The following is a 4,502-nucleotide window of genomic DNA, read 5'->3' as shown; positions in this document are numbered from 1 at the left end:
TGCATTATATGTTTATTACTTTTTTTTTGAGACAGAGTCTTATTCTGTCTCCTAAGCTGGAATGTAGTGGCATGATCATAGCTCACTGCAGCCCCCATCTCTCGAGCTCAAGGAATCCTCCCTCCTCAGCTTCCCGAGTAGCTGGGACTTTAGGCAGGCACTACCATGCCCAGCCGATTTTTTTTTTTTTTTTTTTTTTAAGTTGAGATGAGGTCTCACTATGTTACCTAGGCTGGTCTCAAACTTCTGAGCTCAAGTAATCCACCCACCTTGGCCTCTCAAAGTGCGACGATTATAGGCATGAGCCACTGTGCCCAGCCTATTACTTAATAAATTAATATATTTCCTCCTCCTATGCAGTGGTGTTCGCACTCATTCTCGAGCACATGCTATCTCTTTCCCACTCCCCTCTTTTTTTTGTTTGTTTTTTTAAAGAGTCTTCCTGTGTTGTCCAGCTTGGTCTCAAAGTTCTGGGCTCAAGTGATCCTTCTGCCTTGGACTCCTTAGTAGCTAGAACTAACAGGTGCATGCCACCATGCCCAACTAGCTTTCTGGTCTGAATAAGAATACCCAGATATACTTCTTTCCCATTACTGAACTGCCCAAGCATGGTGGAATCATGAATTGTATAAGCTCAACTTCAGCTCTCCCTGGTGAAAATGGGCAAAATTTGAGAGAAAGGCACACAGTCTGAGACACCTGTGAAATGTGTTGATTTTCTGCAGCTACCGTGGGAATGCAGTCCTCCAAAGCTCTGAGTAAAAGGAACTAATAGAATACAAAGAGATGATACTCTGCCCACCAAGAGGACCTGGACCTAGTTCTGCCAAAGTTCTTATTCTTTCGTGGAACTGCTAACATGAAGCTGAGAACTACCACGTAGATACAAATGTGGTGTCAATACTGGGACATGCCTTGACCTGATAGGTTGTGATGATAACGTGAATACTTCATTATGATATGATCAAATCAGATTAGAATTGGTTAATAGGTAGCATTAGGCTAAATACTTTTGAACAGACTCCTTTTGTATTACTGCTAAAGATTCTTAATTTTGGTTGGATGTGGTGGCTCATGCCTGTAATCCCAGCATTTTGGGAGGCCAAGGTGGGTGGGTCATGAGGTCAGGAGTTCAAGACCAGCCTAGCCAATATAGTGAAACCCCATCTCTACTAAATTAGCCAGGCATGCTGGCAAGTGCCTGTAGTCCAGCTACCTGGGAGGCTGAGGCAGAAGAATCACTTGAACCCAGCATGCGGAGGTTGCAGTGAACCAAGGTCATGTCACTGCACTCCAGCCTGGGCGGCAGACCGAGACTCTGTTTCAAAAAAAAATTCTTAATTTTAATGATTAGTAGACTAATTTACACACAATTGTAAAAAATTGATGTGATCTGCAGGCACATGAACATCTGAATATGTGGCTCACAAATAAACCTGAGATCACCAGGCTTGCAAGATATCTTTAGGTCTGTGGGTAGAAGGTGCTTGAATTAATAACTTAGTGCAAGATTGCATGAGCTTGCTTTCTGCATTTGTAGACGCAGGCTTAAGACATCAGAGTGGTTAGAACCCTCAGAAGCCATCTCTTGCTTTGTATGTGAAGACCTTGAGCCAGAATGGGCCAATGTCAGGCCAGGTGTGATGTCTCCACCTGGATTCCCAGCACTTTGGGAGGCTGAGGTGGTTAGATTGCTTGAGACCAGGAGTTTGAGACCAGCCTGGTCAACATGGCAAAATCTCGTCTCTGCTAAAAATACAAAAATTAGCCAGGCGTGGTGGCACATGACTGCAATCCCAGCTTCTTGGGAGGTTGAGGCATAAGAATTGCTTGAACTCAGGAGGTGGAGGTTGCAGTAAGCTGAGATCATGCCACTGCACTCCAGCCTGGGCAATAGAGCAAGACTCTGTCTTCCAAAAAATAAATAAAAAATAATGGACCAATGTCAATGACAACTCTCATATATATGTGTGTGTGTGTGTGTGTGTGCGCGCGCGCACACACACACATAAAGAGAGAAAAACATACCATAAAGTTCACCATTTTAAAGTGTAAATTCAGGCTGGACATGGTAGTTCACACCTGTAATCCCAACACTTTGGGAGGCCGTGGTGGGTGGGTCATCTGAGGTCAGGGGTTTGAGACCAGCATGGCCAACATGGTGAAACCCCATCTCTACTAAAAATACAAAAATTAGCCAGGTGTGGTTGTGGGCACCTGTAATCCCAACTACTTGGGAGGTTGAGGCAGGAGAAGCGCTTGAACCCGAGAGGCGGAGGTTTCAGTGAGCCAAGGTTGTACCACTGCACTCCAGCCTGGGCAACAAGAGCAAAACTCCATCTCAAAAAAAAAAAAAAAAAAAAGTGTAGGCCAGGCACGGTGGCTCATGCCTAATCCTAGTGCTTTGGGAGGCCAAGGCGGGCAGATCAGGAGGTCAGGAGCATGAGACCAGCCTGGCCAATATGGTAAAACCGCATTTCTACTAAAAATATGAAAAGTTAGCCGGGTGTGGTGGCAGGCGCCTATAATCTCAGCTACTCAGGAGGCTGAGGCAGGAGAATCACTTGAACCTGGGAGATGGAGGTTGCAGTGAGCTGAGATCGTGCCACTGCACTCTAGCCTGGGCAACAAGAGTGAAATTCTGTCTCAAAAAAAAAAAAAATAGAGGATCCAGATGAACTCTCTTGAAAGTCCTTGTTTCCATTCATGGCAGCACCTCCCTAGACCTCTCATTGCTGTGCCCCAGTGAGTGACTAAAGCTATTTGCTCTGAAAAGAATCCACCAAAAGGAGAGAGTGAAATAGGAAGTGTGGCTACCTGAAGGAAATGATCCGCCCAGGGTCTAGTGTTTCTTTAAAATGTGGTTCGAGGCGGGGGGATCACTTGAGTTCGAGACCAACATGGTCAAACCCTGTCTGTACTAAAAGTACAAAAAGTTAGCTGGGCATGGTGACTCATGCCTGTAATTCCAGCTACTTAGAAGACTAAGGCAGGAGAATTGCCTGAATCCAGGAGAGGGAGGTTGCAGTGAGCCAAGATTGCACCACTGCACTCCAGCCTTGGCAACAGAGTGAGACTCCATCTCAAAAAAAAAAAAAAAAGTTGGTTCTCAGTGTTACAGCTCTTAGAATTTGTCTACCAGGCTTTCTGTGTTTTTGCCAGAAAGCCCCAAAAATGTTAAACAAGTCAGTTCCCCAAGTGAGGGCTGACAATGAGTCTGCCCATGGACAGAGCCATCAGGCCCTGGCTCATGCCAGGGCAGAGAGCAATGGCTCTCTGTGGAAGAAGTACGGATTTCCTTTCTGGCTCCTAGGACATCTGTCCCTTGCTTCTTACTTTAAATATGGGCCAATTAGTACACGAACAGTCAATAATTGCTTGCTAATTAAGTCCCTTTATTTAATTTAATCACTTCCCTAGGAGGGCCATTTGGTGCCTTCAATGCTGTTTGCATGGACTCTCCCAACTCCATAACCCTCACCAACACACATATGGGGCCCGGAGGCCAAGACCATTCTTGGCATGTTGCTATTAACTGTGAACTCACAGAATAAAGGAATGACACAGCTTTCACATGAAGTCAGGTCTCCCACACGCATTTATTAACAAACTCTGAGATTACTTCTGAGCCTGGTACTGCCAGGCATAGTCCTTTCCTTCAAAGCACTCACTATAGGTCTAATGAGGCAGACAGACCACTAAATGAGCACATACTCTACAATGTAGTATTAAGTAGACCCAGAACAATGACCTCTACCTGGGGATATCAAAGAAGGCTTCACCGATGAGTTGATACATGGCTCAGAGGTCATGTAACTCAGCATCATGTTGGGTCTTTACCAGGGACATTTGCAAATGGGGAAAGGAAGAAAAAAGGAAATTTCAGGACACGCCCAGTCCCCTGTTGGGGCAACTATGGGATGGAAGCCTGTGTCTCTTCCCTAGCCTGACTTCAGCTTAGTCTTTTTGCCTATGCTGGTGTGCAAAGAAAAGGCAGAATCAAGGTCAACCCTCCTTAGTACAGCAAGAGGAAAAAGCAACCAATCTCCACATTTTCTTGCCTTTGTTTTGTTTATCAAGGGAAACCTTGTTCTCATTTTTATGGCAAATGTTTATGACTTTGAACCAGGAACTTGCCTGCCTTGTATTTCTCTTGCACTGCTTTATCCTGTTTCCTGACTTGCTAGTTTTGAGATTGTATAAGCGTTGTTAGAGGATTTCCAACAACATCAAAGGGCAGAGAGACTGCCTCCCCTGAACTCTGGGGCAGCTATGGAAATCTCTCTTGCCCTCTTTGCTAGTAGTTGCTTTTCCCAGGGAAAGGGCAGCTCTGAACACCCAAATCTGGCTGGATTTTCCTCCTGCCTGACAGTATATAAAAGGTGTCTTGGCTCCACATTAGAAACTTCTTCGTTTCAAACAATAGCAAGCAGCTCGGCCTGACTCATTCAAAAAACGAATGTATTGGTAGGAGACCCGGTGGTTCACAGAATCGACTAGAA

General features: G+C 45.2%; 1 non-coding gene across 1 annotated transcript; it reads left to right on the top strand.

The window, feature by feature from the left end:
- Positions 1-3,110: 3,110 nt before the first annotated feature.
- Positions 3,111-3,171, top strand: LOC135270659 (U7 small nuclear RNA). The gene has a single exon (XR_010338803.1). It is a non-coding gene; the product is annotated as a U7 small nuclear RNA (small nuclear RNA).
- The last annotated feature ends 1,331 nt before the right edge of the window (positions 3,172-4,502 follow it).

The sequence above is a fragment of the Aotus nancymaae genome, unplaced genomic scaffold (genome assembly GCF_030222135.1).
Source record: "Aotus nancymaae isolate 86718 unplaced genomic scaffold, 86718_ANA_hifiasm-v0.15.2.pri h1tg000064l_1, whole genome shotgun sequence".
In the NCBI taxonomy this organism is placed as follows: domain Eukaryota; kingdom Metazoa; phylum Chordata; class Mammalia; order Primates; family Aotidae; genus Aotus; species Aotus nancymaae.
This window is presented reverse-complemented; position numbering and strand designations above follow the sequence as displayed.